Here is a 15982-nt window from a genome sequence, read left to right as displayed (position 1 = left end):
TGTGTCTGTCTGTGTCTGTGTGTGTCTGTGTGTGTGTGCGCGCGCGCGCGCATGTGTACGGACATGCACGTGGAAGGGTACATCACTGGCAAATTAGAAGCAAGCACAATTGAGAGAATTTTCAATTCGCTTTCAATTTCTTAGTGAGAGTACAGAACAGTGTTCTTACTTTAGCTGGTGCAGCTAAAATTGCCCTTTCTTTTCCTGAGAGAATAACTAGAAAAATCACAGTCCGAGTTAGAAGCCAGAAAAATCATTTTCAAAACTCTCCTTTTCCAGGTATTCTAAAAACTGTAAAATAATTTAAAAAAAAAAATCAACATTCAAGGGAAGCTTCATCTACTCTCCTCTTTCTTCTAAAGACCACCTTTTATCTGCCCGGAAGGTTGAAGACTCTTGTACATTTTCAGACTGGGCCTCGCCGCAGGCCACTGTTATTCCCAAAATCAGCAGCGACTCAGGGGGGCCGACCGCGTCCCTATTCGCGTTCTCCCACGGGTGCCTCCAAAGGGCGTGGCATTAACCCCAGGGTTTGTGATCAACCTGCAGTGTGGGTATTTGCTGCTGGTGGATTTTTACCAAACCTGGAAGATGCCTGCACATGAAATGAAGCAAGTAGGACCCTCACTCCACAAACTCAGATGTGAGAGAGACAAACTATTTTTCCATTATTTGACTTCCACTCTGAGTCTCCATTCTGTGGGGGTAGTAGACAGTAATCCCCAGCAATCAGCAAGCAACTCCACTTTTCCTGGGGTTGGCCTAACTTTCTGGGGAGAGGGGAAAGATTTCACAGTAGCAAGACATTGCTGAGAGCATCCACCACTTGTCCACACAAAGTCTCCCCTTGACAACCCCATGGCTGTCTGCATGATCCCTTCAAGCCCAGATATGGGTTCCTGGCATCGTGCTGGGGCACCAGAGTGCTCTAACATACTGCTAGGTCCTCTGGTAAGAGAGGGTGTTGTCGCTTCTGTGGTCATCTACCTAGGACACAGGGAATACATCGCCCCTGATCTCGGCATTTTTGAGTTTCTTGGAGGTAGTCACACCCCTAAGACTACCTCTGTCTGAGACCCACCTACACCTCCCCCCTCCCACTCTCCATTATGTACTTTCCCAGGCCCATCCGAATTTCCCATATTCCAAGAAATATTTTTCTCATCTGGGCGCACAGTTTTCTCTGTCTCATAACATGTCTTCCAGTTATTGTCTGGAGCCCTATTCTAGCTCTCTCCCTCCTGAGGCGACGAACATGCCACTGTCTGCCCTAGCCCCCCGGCCCCTGCTGAGTTCCTTCCCTTGGCCTGGATACTCTCTCAGCCCTCCATTTGGCTGGCTCCTTCTCTTCCTTCCTGCCTCTGTTTAAATGTCACCTCCTCAATAAAGCCTTCCCTGATCACTCTATACAGCCACACATGACCTTCTATTTCTGTTTGTTTCCTTCAGAGCCCTATCACAGCTCGTCATTTCCTGTTTCTCCTTCGTTTACCTGTTGCATCCCCGATGGAGGGTAAATTCCAGGAGAGCAGAAATATATGTCTTGGGGTTAAGAGCATGGACTTTGGAGCTAGCTTGCCTGCATCCTAATCTCAGCTTGTGATCTTGGGCTAGTTAATCAACCTCCCTGTGATTCAGGTTCCTTATCTGTAAAATAAGGAGAACATACCTCGTAGAGTTGTTATGACAATCAAATGAGTCAATGCTTGGCACATATTAAGTGCTAGCACATGTTTATTAGACAAAGTGCTTGACACTAGTTATAATGTCTAAATCATATGAGATGCTCAAAACATATTTACTGAATGTGAAAAATAATAAAATGAATGCATGAATACATACATACATATATAGACAGACAGATAGATAGATAGACAGATAGATGTACATACTACTACAAGTCCAAACATATATACAGTCTTATATCTGTGACTCACTTGCTGTGCCAGCTGAACCACAGTATAAGGTTAAGGTCATTTGCTTGAATCTGAAAAAGGGCAGCATAGTTTATTGTTCCATAGCAACTAACTATATCTCTAAGCCTCTGTGGCTGTCTTGCAATTGAATAGTGCTGTTTTTAGCTGTTAGAAATAAGAAAGTTTAAATGGGTCAATGTTTGTCACGGTACACAAATAATACACAGGACATATCTTTACTGTAGTTTCTTAGTTTCAATTGCTTTACAAATGATAGCTCTTGTTTTTAATCATCCTATGAAAACTATGTAATTTTGCCAGTAATCCTAGAACATGAAAAGAGCAACAGCAATTTAATTCTGATCTCCTTAAAATTATTTACATATGTATAAAGTTAATGTATCTACAGATGTAATTTACCTATATACCAGGTTATGTAGATCAAAATTTGTGTCAAGTATTTGACTCAAGGGATAGTCCATGAAAGTATCTGCAAACCTGTCTGCTGATCTTTGGGTTGACATTTTTTCAATGTCCAAAGACAAATGAAAAAATAAGGACAGAAAAAGCAAAAGTATATCAGATACAAAAATGATCCTTAAAGATGGGTCATCAGTACAAATTTAAGATTATCTACCGTATTTACAAAGCACGAGGGCTCTTGAATTGCTGGCTTTGTGGGCTTTAAGGCTCCTACATATGTCCCTTCTCTTTGCTTCGCTTTTCCTCTCTCCACTCCAGGTTACTGTAAAGGAATCTCTGACATAGGGAGCTGGTCTACCGCTACCCAGTCAGAAAGAAAATTATGCTGATATTAGAAAACTGAAATGAGTTAGAAGGCTATGCTTACTATGGGAAGGCCTAGCCTATATCAGTATGTCCTGGGTAGCCAGCACTCATCATCCAAGAAGGACAGGACGGTCCCCTTGACTCTCTGACAAGGGGAAAATGCACTATTTCCCCAGACCCAGTCCATTATCAGCTCTTGAGGAGAGAAGGGCTGTCATGGGTAAGTGAGAGTCCATTAATCTATTTGCTTATACAGTACACTTGAAATTTAGTCAAGCCTGGGGAATATGAAACTCTTATCCACACAACTAATGGGATAAAAACATAAGATAGACACATCTGACCAACCTGTCAGATCCTGACCCTATAATCATTCAGAATTCACTGCTAACTCGCATTAGGGCCCCAGGTGGACTCACAGAGCGCTGGCAATGATGTGCACCCCACTGAGCAGAACAGGAGAAGTGTCCGGTGATTAGCGTGCCTCGGAGCAAAATGCTCTATATCGCATCGCTAATTGCACGACGCACTCACTCAAGTAGCCTAACTTCTAACACGTACCCTCTTTTCTGCCTTCCTTGGGTCTCATGTCCCAATTTTAAAATCTCTATGGCTATAAGGCGATATATAGAAATGCTATCTCCCTGTTACACTTGATTTTGCGCCAATACCACGATTCATCTTATATAGGCAGCTCAATCTAGCATCTCCTTTCCAGCCTAAAATTTCATCGTGTTTTGTTCAGCTCACTGGATCAAAAATATATTGCCACATCATTTTCTCCACTGGAAAACAAACTCACTATCATTCTATTTTTTTGTGGAAATCAAACTTTATCCTTTGCACACTGCTTCTCCTCTCTCTCTTCAGTGCCTTTCTCCAGCCCTGCCTAGAACTGTTCATCATTCCAACAAACTGATATATTGGAATGGAAAAAAAATTAATTTCTTTCTCAAAGATCAATTTATGATAATCTTAAATAAGCCTCATTTAAATTGATGAGTCTACTGCAAATTACATACTTCGGTTTACTTTGTAAGGAATACAATTAAACTGAGGTGAAGCTGGTTATGACTCATGTATAATGAAATGAAAACAGTATCATCATTAAACACCAAATAAAGCCATTGATTCCGTGTATTATTCTGTCAGTTTTAATTGAATTGCATTTTCCCCCTTTCAGTTCTTAATTATGCAGCTCATGCTGAATCTTTATTTTTATGCACAGAATGGGATAATGTTCTCTTCCTCCTTACCTTAGTGTCTAAAAATACAAGCCTATTGAGAAGGGAAAAGTCTTTGTTGGTCTTAATTAAAGCAAAACACCTGCTTTTATCCTGGGAGCTGAATGTGTTGCTGTACTGTGAGACTGTCACCAAGTGAGGGGACAATAGGACCGCTTCCTGCTGCACGTCCCTCTCCCCAACCTGCGGTCTCAGCCTCTCTCCGAATTCTATCGGAAGAGGGAAAGCGTGACATTGCACTACCCAGCAAAGAAGATCTAGGGACCGCTCCATCCTGCTGACGAGCGTTAACTCTTTCTAGACTGTCAAGTCCAGACAACACGAAGTGAAGCAGAGACTGTTTAACATGGCAGTAGATACGGGTAGTGAGATGATAATCTAAAAATTCCTTTTCTTCAGTTAACTGGTGACGGATTTAAAGGCAAAAGCCAAAGTCTCCTCTCTGATATGTGCTACATAACTCAGATTATGTACAAGTGAAAATGAACAAAGGGATATAGAATAAGTGTAGAAACCTAGATTTGAAGGAAGTCCTGCTACTACAGTGTAACTCCTTTAATTCGAACGAAGCAAAGGGAATACAATCTTTTTTTTCCCCATAAGGCTATTTCTAAAGTGCTTCTGCCAGATTCAAGTACATGCATCACGCTAACACCAACACAATTTTATTTCTAAGATTCAATTCACAGTGACTAGATGTATTTAGCTAGAGGTTTCAAATGATTGTGAGCAAAGAACAAGTTATTCACCTTGTAGCATATGATTAAAGTAAAACTGTGTGTTTTCAGCTAGGACAGTGTCCCAACAGAAACCTAGCTTGGTGAATAAATCTCAGAATTGAGAATCAAGGGATGACCTAGGGTCAGTCTTTGATGTCCTAATGGCATTCAGTATGAATAGAGTAAATAAAGACTGAACAATTTGGCAACCCAGATGACCAGGGCCTTAGTCATGGAAAGAGGAAGTGGCTGCCATTTGGACAAATCCTAGGAGTTGAGATGAGAGACTGGCCTTCTTCAGCTGAGAACATCGATCACCGCTGAGGAACTGGCTCTCCTGGGAAATATCTCCTAGCTCTAGCATATCAGACCCTGCCACCCATGCAGCTGCGTCTCCACTATCCATGCTAATAGAGGAAGCTGTCTTGGAATGAGAAGAGGCACTAATCATTCTTGTACTTATTTCACCCATGTTGAAACTCATCCACCAACATTTCCTTATACGCCGTGCTGCAAAGCATTCTAATAAGCTTATTCTAATTCCATCTCCTTTTATTCCCAACCTCTCCTTCGACGGAAGAGAGGGAAGAAAATGCCCCCAAAATGAGAAGGGGGTTGGAGGATGGGCTGAGGGACCTCACATCTACTGAGTTCCTTTTATGTTATAGGCACAGTTTAGCTTTTTCTATCAGTGACCAATTTTACTTGCTTTGTTTTGCTTTTACATCAGTGATCAGTTTTTTAAATATCAGTTTATGTTTAGAATAACAGGGAAAACAAGGTAATGTCACTGAGATACTGGACAACCAAGGGTTAAATGTAAATGCGAGGACATGGGTCTATATGTTTTTAAAATATTCCTGACTCAGATTCCACAGTAATAGGTAGCTGGTAATATAATAAATAGTAAATAATGTAGATTTTCTATGTTCATTTTCCTAATGTCGCAAACTAATGCTTATGCCACAATAACATCTATTTCAAATCAATTTCTTGCAAATGCCTTACACAACTATATTTTTAATTAATAAATTTAAACAGCAAATTTGGGCAGTGTATTTTTTGTTCCATACAAATTTGCAGAGATCCAAAAAGATTATGAAGGAGACAAAATTGTCATTTACAGAGACTCGCCTTCAGAAGGGCTTACAAAATTATGCTTTCACTATTCAAAATGGGAAATCATGAAACAAGAAGATTATAACAAATTCTTGGCATAAGTTCACATGAAAACTGCCTGCCAACATTTTAATTAAGGAGAATAAGCTGGCTTATCAAATGTAATTGAGAGAATATTGACCGAAGGTTGGTTTGTCTGAGTGGTGGCCGACGGGACATCAGGTTCTAGACCTGGTCTCTCTCACAGGCTCCTTGATGCCATTTGAAAAGGAACATTGTCCCTCCTGCTCCCTTCCAAGAGCTGAACCCCTTAAGTCAAAATGCCTGGCTGGATCCAACAGGTTCTATGGAAGTATAAGCTTCCAGTGCCGGAGGGACTTGGTGAAGGCGAACGCCAAAGGGCTCCCCAGGCCTCTGGGCATTGAGTAGGACCCCCATACCGGGGGAGAGGTCACGCCTCGCCCTGGCTGTAACTGGGGCCTCAACCAATGCGCTGACAAGAGCTGCTGAATTACTTCTGAATGCAGGATGACCTAGATTTACCCTGCCAGCACACAGGAAAAGCCAACTTCCTGAGATTAAAAAATGACTTATATTCAAGAAAAAAAATAAGTGGAAATCAACTAACAAAAAGGCCCCATGAACTACATCACTTGATTTCTTAATGTCATCCTCTTTATGAGCCAGATTTTCTCATGGCCTAAACTGTCCCCTAATTGTAAATTAAGCACCATATGAATAATTTGCTTGACAGTTTTCTAGTGATCTAAGGATAACGTTTAACTATTAACAGAAAATAGGATTCCAGGTACTATGGCCTGGGAAGGGTACCATCAGGGTACCACTTAGCAGATTCTGCTGTCTTCTAATAAAGAAGTAACTCATGTGATGGAGGACTCTGAGGCAATGAAGAAACCGATGTAAAAAGAATCCATCCCCTGGGCTCGGGTATTTTATGTTTCAATATCGAAACAGGAACATTTTTTGCATCAAAAAAGTTATTCTTAGTTGTTGGCAGAGTAAATCCATGTTATCTTGCATTCTGAAGCGGTTCAGCTGAATCTAATTAGAACATCTGCAGATTTATGCAGCCTTCTGTATATTAAAGTCCCGACCCTCGTGAAATAAATATTTCTCCTCACTCCTTTATTTTTACCCATCTCAGTGTTAATCAGACTAATATGGTATAAATTTTAACAACTACTTTTATGATCCTGGGATGAATGGTGCAAAACAAGTCTAAAATATCAAGACCTTATAAATAGTGTCAGTGTGTACTAGATTTCAGTGCCTTCCTACTGGCCATCAATTTTGGCTTAGAGAAAGGGAAACAGTTATGAACTCAGTCATTTGTTTCTTGTTAGTTTTTCAGAGATCTTCGAGGTGATCCACGCATTCCTAGGATATTAAGGAGAACCTCTTTGGTCTCTGTTTCTCTTGACAGAGAATTCATTGAATCCCACAAACAATGAGTTCAAAATAGAGTCAATTTGATTTTGCAACTTAGAAAAATTACTCAGATTCATATAGAAAATGATATGAAAAATGAGTGTTTTGCTAGAGTTAACTTTAACATATTCCCACCCTCTTGGTAAGCAAGTCTACCATCTTTCTCGAGCAACAAAGCACCTAGATGCTTTACTTCACAATAGGGTTTTTTTTATGTTAACCAGCCTTCTGTTCAGATCAGCCTCACCTCAAGCTAATAATTTCCACTTTAGTCTTATAACAACACCCCAAGGTGTTAATAGCCTTAAATTAAAATTAGTTTGAATGTTCTCAGGCTGAGAAGCAGCATAGTGAAAAGTAGCCTAATCCTGGAGTCAGAGACCTGCTGAAACTCCAGCTTTACCACTGACCAGGTGTGAAGCCCTGAGCAGTAATCAAACCAGCTTCAAGCTTAAATTCTTCTTGGGTAAAATGGGTAAAAAGTAAAATATTTACTTTTGCACATGATCAAAAAACTTAAACGATGTGTGCAATTACTACATGTTCAAAAAGTTAGAGCTGAAATGCAGAGATGGGGGCCTGAGGAGAGAATGCAAAAAGAGATCCTTTTTCTTGGCAATTAAAAAAAAAAAGTAACATTTGTTTAATTTTAAAAAGAAGGCATTGTCAACTCCCAAAATATAAACAAATTCCATCGCTTCTAGTCCTGCAATATTTGTAAGTACTGCAGGGGTTCTCAGAGTACAGTGCCTGGGCCAGCAGCAGCAGCAGCACTTGGAACACTGTTAGAAATGCAAACTCTTGGGCCCCAACCAGGACTACCCAATCAGAAAGAAAGTCAGAAGGTGGGGGTCCAGCAACCAGTATTAAACAAGCCCTCCAATACGTGCTCGAGTTTGAGAAACACCGTTCCAAGCTTGCCTTCTGACGTAAGCGTGACTCCTAAGGTTTCCTCTGTGAGGATGTGAAGTTTCCTAGCAGATTTGCTAAGTGATCTGAATCCCCACTTCCTGCCTTTGGCATTCACCTCCTGCTCTTTATTTGGGACTAATGGATGTCCATACTGGTCAGTTAGTCAATGCTAAAATTCAAATGGCCCCAGCTGTGTCCAGAATTAACATGAAAGGTTTTCCGAAATATTTGAGTGGTTTTTTTTTTCCAACACTGCAGATTTTCCTATTTGAAAAAGAAGCATCTGGACTTATTTTTATTCAAGTACAAAGGTGTATTCGTGTATTACATTCATGTACTGCTTCCTCCATATAATTATTTTACATGGTCATTAAATACAAACACTGCTAAAACTAGTTAAGACTTTGACAAGTTGAAAAGAAAAGTGATAAAAGCAAATGTATATATATCTTCATTTCATAGCTGCTTTAACTGGCCGGTCATGTCTATCTTAATCATCCATCCGTTCACTCAGGCCACAAATGTCACAGTGTTTACTGAGCACCTGTTAGGTTCCTGGCCCTGTTCCAGATTTGGGGGTCCAGCCGTGAACAAGAAAGATGAGCTGGGAGTTGGAGAAGTCTCTCCCTCCTGGAGTTTGCACTCTCATGGAAGGGAACGCAAGAAAGAAAAAGTCAACAAATCATAAACACCATCACTAGAGATGGTGTTATGTACTCTGAAAGACAGCAATAGGATGATGTGGTAATCCTGGGAAGAGTGCCTTCCTTAGCCAGGGCGGCGGAGAAGGGCCTCTGTAGGGAGATTATCCCTAAGTTTAGTCTTAAAGAACAGAAGGAACCACTTATATCAAGAGGTGGAGAAAATTGGGGGATTTCAGGTGGAAGTTAGTTATAGCAAGTAACAGCCTGATGTTTTTCAAGACACGAAAGAAAGCCACAGTGAGTCAATGAAGTAGAGCGTTGGGGAAATAGAATTAAAAACAAAATCTCCTCCCAATCCAGAAAACCTCTCCACAAACATAAGAGAGGAACAAAACAATTTTATTATTGAGTAAGCATTAAGCCAGATGTGATACTCATTACAAGCAATCTGCTAAGAGATTACAAAGACCGAAAGGCATCTCACCCTTTACACAGCCGAGCAGATACAACCCTGTTCTCAAGATAAACAAGACCTAGTCAACTAAGACGACTTGACAGCACCATTTGTCACAAATAGTTCTTCCTAAATTTACTTAGTAGTTGGGGTGACCATCTGTGTTAGCTAATTGGCTTTATCCAGAAGAAAAATAAACTTCTCTCTAGGGCAAGAGGTAGTTTTATAACCTGGAGTGAGGCGCCCGCTGCAGTTAAGCTCCCACCCTCCCACAGGGACTGGGCCGTAGGGGCTCTACCTTCCTCCATGACGACATGAGCCGGTTCCCAGGTCCTTGAGAAAGACATTCCTGGGTCCTGAAGCTGGCAAGAGTCTATTTAGCTTCAGAAAGATTTACATACATTTCAAGGAGACGAGAGAATTTACAAGTTTTCTAAAGTAAATGTTCTAAGAATAGGGAATGGGAGGATGTCTCTTCTTTATTTTCAATAAGGAGAATTAAGCCTCTTATTTTTCATTCATATTCACCCTTACAAGAAGCATGCATTCACCTACACAGGAGACTAGATTCTGCCGGATCTTAAGAGTTTGTATTTTACTCCCAGAGAAATAGAGACCCACTGAAGGTTCCTGACACGATCTAATGTATACCTTTAATAGGACCCCCTGATAATGATGTACCTGGAAGGGCATGACATCATTGTGTAATAATTCTTGCCAAAAAAAAAATGCATAAACTCAATCTAATTGTAGAAAACAAAAGATAAACCTAAATCGAAGGGCATTCTATGAAAGAACTGACCAGGGCTTTTCAAAATTGTCAAGGTCATAAAAGCCAAAGAAAGACTGAGGACCCATCACGAGTTGCAGAAAACAAGAATTCGACGACTCAATGTCAGTGTTGGATTCTGGACTGGATCCCGGATCAGAAACATTGGTGGGGAAACCGGTGAAACCTGGACAGGGTCTGGTACCTTAGTTCACAGTTTCACATCAGTGTTGGCTTCCCGGTTCCCACAACTGGTTCTGTAAGATGCTAACAACAGAGGAAGCTGGGGGAAGGATAGACGGACACTCTGCACTACTACGGTAACTTTTCTATAGGTCTGAAATTATTTCAAAATTAAATTTTTTTTATTTTAACATTTTTAAAAACGTCAGTTAACTACTTAGTGAATAAATTCACGGCGTGGGAAGATGGTTGCAGTGGTGAGGCCAGTTAGGAGGCTAATGAAAAAAAGGCCAGGTGAGAGACTTTCGAAGATGATGGCAGCAAAGATGGAGAAAATTAGGAGTCGGGATGCATTTCCGAGATGGAACTAATAGTATCTGGAGATCTGCTGAGTGTGAGAAGTGAAGGAGAGGGATCATTTCTGGGACTTTAACGTAACCGCTGGGCTGTGCCAATTGTTCAGACGGAACTAAGGGAGACACAGGGTTTCAGGCAAGACGATCTGTAATTCCAGCCTCTCTTCTAAAATGTCGCCTCATAAATCCAGCTCCCCATGAATGAGCAGAGGGCGTAGGTCAATGCTATAATGACCAACATATGACTCTAACATTATTCGTCATAGAGGCGGCCACAGACCTTCAAATCCCAGCGTAGACTGTGGGGGAAGCGCAGCCTGCACACATGACTTCTTTCTTACCAGCATTTAGTTTTGGATTCACTTCCTTTCTCTCCACCCGCGCCTTAAACTACTAAACCTCAGATAGCAAACCAGTAAAAAAATAAAAGAATACCTAGAACCCCGGCTGCACCTTTGGGTCCTCTTAACTCAGCCAACTGTAGAAGCCGAAAGAAAACACCACTTATTTTTCATTTAAAGAGTCACTGAACCAGACAGAGTTACCTAGTTTTAACTTCACAAAACTGACAAATGCAGACAAAAGATAATACTAACAAGAAAAACGGCAGAACTGACATTTATAATTCTAGTATCGGCTCTTCATTTGCCACATAACAACTTAAAAGCACAATTAAATTAGATAAAGCAATAACATACTGCTCCGCATTAAACGAACAAACAAAAAATAACAACCTGCCCCTTTCCAGGTAAGGACGCCTTTTTACGGAGACTGAAAATGTCACTACGTTTCACAAGACACTTATGTTATGCCTCCGCAGCAGTGTGGTCGCTTAGACGGGTTTTCATTGATGCGCGATTTTGTCACCAAAAGCAATGCAGGTCTCCCTCGCGGTTCTCACCGTGCAGGCGTGAGGCCCCCGCAGTGCTTCTGAGGCGGCATTCCCACCTCCGCTTTCCCAAAGACCAGAAGAGCCTGACTATTAAAGGAACAAGCAGTTGTTTCCATCCTTGCTGGCCCCTCCCTGGTGCCAACGCCTTCAGTATGTGTCCTCCACCATCCTGAGGAAAGGACAGCAGGCTCAGGAGACCCTTTGTGGAAACATCCGGACTCGGAAGTCACACTGCCTGGATCCACAGCCTGCTCTGGCCACTTACTAGCTACGTGGCCTTGGGCAAGTTGTGTATCTCCTTGAGCCCCAGTTTTTCATTGGGAAGTGGAGGTTGACATAATGGCTCCCTCATAGTGATGCTGAGGGCATTTAATAAGCCAAGGAATACAAAGCTTTTAGAACAGTGCTGGATAAAGGTTGGCTACTGCTGTGCTGGTCCCCTAGTGGTAGGAAGTGCTTTAGCTTTAGGCTTCAGAATTGTCTTGCTTCTGGACCAACCATTATGTTCTCCTTAGTTAAGGCCTGAGCTGTTCCTGAAGCATACAAATCACCTAATATGAGCACATTAAACTGAAAAGATCTAAAAAGCATTGCAAAAGTGAATAACTATGAAAGAAAAGAGAAATCAGCCTTACCGGTAATCAAAAATAGATACAATAAAGGTTATCAGACACTATTTTTCCCCTATGAAATAGGCAACTTAAAACTACATGTAAAATACATGAAATACATACATACAAGTATTAGTAAGGTGCAGTGAAGTGAGCATTTGCCTAAACTACCAGTGAGAATGTAAACTGGTATAGCCTTCCTGGCACCTTCAAACCATGCGAGAATTTGACCCAATAATATCACCTGAGGAAGTAAGTAAGGTCTTTTTCTCCCTTCCAGATGCAAGACACGCTGTAAGGCTATGCTAATTAAAAAAATATTATTACTTGAACAAGTAACAGGATAGAGAAAGAGAATGAAATAGATATGACCATTTAGTGTATTAATTTGATATTTGAAATGAGTGGCAAAAAAACAGTATTGAAAAGAAATGGTTGGAGACAATTGGATATTTTTTGGGGAAAATAAAGGTAGAGCCTCTCTTCAGACCATTAAGCAAAACCTAATTTCAACTAGATTAAATATCTAAACAGAAAAGCCCAAGAAAAGATAGAAAATTATTTTATAATATTTGGACTCAGAAGTCACACTGCCTGGATTCACAGCCTGGTCTGGCCATTTACTAGCTGTTGGAAGGAGAAGGCCTTTCTTAGCAAAGGCATAAAAACCTAGAACTCATAAAGAAAATGACTAAAATTTGGATTATGATTAAAAATAATTGTATGATAAAAAAACACTAAAACAAAAAGATAAATGATGGATTAAAAAAACACAACTGCCAGCTATATAAAAACAAAGGGTTAAAAGTTTCTACAAATCAATAAATAAGATATAATTTACTAGAAAATATACAAATGATTCAAAGAAAAAATGATTCACTGAAATTGTAATACATATAATACACGAGAAACACCGAAATGATGCTTAACTTTTTAAATTATTAAGGCAATGAAAGTTATATTTGAACTTTTAGCTGTAAGAGTTAAAATTTTGTTATTTATAATGTTCAAGAGGGCGTAGAAAATGGGAATTCACACTGTTGTTGGGGGCATAAATTTGTACAGATTTTTGAACAACAATTTGGCAATATCTATTAAACTTTAAAAAGTCACACATCCGATTACTCAAATTCTTCTCCTTCCAGAAGCTGCGCAGTGTAAATAAATAGTCGACATGTGCACAAAGAAATATGTCCAAGGGCGATTATAGCAGCTTTATTTATAATAGGAAAACAGATAGGAATAGCCTAATGACCCATGATTTGGGGAATATGGGTGGGACAGAGAAACAGTGATTTGGCTGAAAGGGGGAGTAGAATAAAAAATTAAAATAGAAATAAACAAATAAAAATAATCAAGCTATTACTTTAAAACTATGGCTCATCTATAAGGAAATACATTACAGTCATTAAAAATTCCTTATATAAGGAAAGGTTCATGGAATACGGATTAGAATGAGGTTATAATATACATTCGGTATGACCTATTTTTGTAACATATATACTTCAAAGGAAGGATACACAGCAACATATTAACAATGAACATCTCTGGGTGGGGTAAGGAAGGATGTTCCAAGGTAGCTTACTTAATTCATTCTTTTTATTTGTATCTTCCAAGTTCAATAACCACGACCAATTCCCTCAGTGAGGGAAAGAAAAGTTCAACAAGAACAACAAAACGAGGAGTCGGGAGGAGGAGAATTCCTGAACTAAGGCAGAGAGCTTCATTCCCTTCCTGCCCGAGCCTCGACTACCTGAAATGAAATGCTCTATGTTTATTTTATATATCCAAATACAAAGTATTTTAATTTTATCTCCAAAGCATTCATAATACCATTCACACTCACTTCCGTTAATGCCTTACTTGGGGATTTGGGAATTTGTATGGCAGGGACTATGAAGTCCACATTCTGCTGTCAATCTTAACACCGGGGGTTTTAGAAAGTAGAATGGATGAAATGTGCTAACCCTGGCCTTGGGATACAATCATTCTACGAAACATGTTTTTTTTTTTTTTTAAAGAATGAATACATGTTTCAGTTGCTATATATAAAAATATTCACTTTTCAATATGAAAGCTCAACTGCAATGGAAAGAGAATATAAAGTATTGTAAGAAAAACTTAAAGTTATAAGCTTGCATGGCCATGCATAAAAACTCTTAAAAACCGTGACCATCCAAGGGTTTCTCTCTGAATGGGTCTTTTATTCCAGTGACTTGGCTCAGTGAAAGATGCACTGCATTGTTCTGACATCACACCATGGGGAAAACACACAGTTCTGTTGACACCAATACAATGCACTACAATAAATTTTTTATAACCTCTGTAGGTGTTCTCAAAGAACACCATTGGTGGAAATGTTTTTTTAAAAAAAAATTTCAGGAAAATTCTGCAATAAATAGAGCCCAAAAGCATTCCAATTTCCTAGGAAAAACCGAGAGTCTACTTAGAAATGTCACAATAACACTGACCATAGAATAAAAAGAAATTTCAAAGGGAACATATCAAATACTTTTCCTGTTGCAGTTCATTATGCAAACTCCATACATCTTAGTATAATGCAGTATGCTTAAGAAAATTAGTTTATCAGGAAATTTTCTTATAATAAAGCTCAGCAGATCAAGAGAAACTTAATTTTGATGTAGACATGGTTCAATCTCTCATTCTGTTCTGTGTTGTCATGCCTCTCGGTCTTAATCAAAATTACCTTTATCTGAATTCTTATAAATGAGTCTTCTTCTGGACTTCATGGTCCCTCCATCAAATTCCAGAAACTAAAATATTATTAAACGTAGGCATGGATGGTAATATGGATAGTGCGGGATGAAAGTAAACCAGTGGGAAAGCAGACGAGTAAGGAACAGATGAAAAGTTTGGACTCCAGTGGATCTTGGATAGTGAATATTCAAGTACAAGAAGAGCTTAGAATCTTGTTACATGCAGCTTGACTCAGAAACTGGAGAAGCACAAAGGCAGCTACTCAACAAAATCGATTCAACTCAGCCATATATATAGTAGCTGCTATGGCCCTCACTTCATACAAAACATTAGCTCCACAGAGTCATAAACTCACAAAACTGAAAATTATTTTAGAAGTATCTTTTCCATTGAATAGGATGATTCTTTTAAAAATATCTTTGGAAGCTAGGTAGCTAAGCTCTGTTTCAACCCTTCCAATGAAAATGGAGCCAATAATTGGCAACCAATTCCATTTTAAAACATTTCTAGTCCCAGGAAATGCTCCCTTATATAGAACTAATATACTTACCCTGTTCTCTCCCCGGAACCATAGAGAAAAGGAATTTAACAATATTTCCATGTATAAATCTTCTAAATTTTTATTTTTTCACTTTTATTTATTTATAACTTCCACTTATTCATTATTTCAAAAATCATCTTTATGTAAAAATTATAATTTATACAAATAGCCCCTTAACCCTCCCTAACTCTCACAAAGGGGACCATTATTGTCACCTTGTTATGAATTACTCCTGATCATTTCTCTATGCACATAGGGGATGATCTGTATCATTTTGTGGGGATTTTCCATAAATTATAAGACATATTATATTCAACGTACTTTTTTCACTTAATAAATGTTGATGACATTTTGCATGTCAGAACCTACAGATCTGCCTCTTTCATTCTAACGGTTGCATGGTATTCCATAATTATATCAAAGATACAATCTACCCATGATAAAACTTTAGGGCATTTCCCTTTGGGGCAATTAATAAAACTATTAGAGTAAACGCCCTTGTAAACTTCTTTGTATGTGTACTTTTGTGCACATGCACTTATGCACAAAATTTCTCTAAACTATTTACAAATGTGCATTTTAAAAAATCGATCATTCCAAACTGCCATGCAACACAGCCGCACTATTTCACACCCACTAACAGATTATGAGAATTTCCATTTCCTC

At 39.4% G+C, this 15982-nt stretch overlaps 1 protein-coding gene across 3 annotated transcripts in view; it reads left to right on the top strand.

The window, feature by feature from the left end:
- CDH20 (cadherin 20) overlaps nt 1-15982 on the top strand; it is a 186006-nt gene that overhangs the window by 60051 nt on the left and 109973 nt on the right. The window lies entirely within an intron of this gene.

Source organism: Pteropus medius, unplaced genomic scaffold (assembly GCF_902729225.1).
Source record: "Pteropus medius unplaced genomic scaffold, Ma_sr-lr_union100, whole genome shotgun sequence".
In the NCBI taxonomy this organism is placed as follows: Eukaryota; Metazoa; Chordata; class Mammalia; order Chiroptera; family Pteropodidae; genus Pteropus; species Pteropus medius.
Note: the sequence above shows the minus strand (reverse complement) of the source record. Positions and strands in the feature narration are given on the sequence as shown.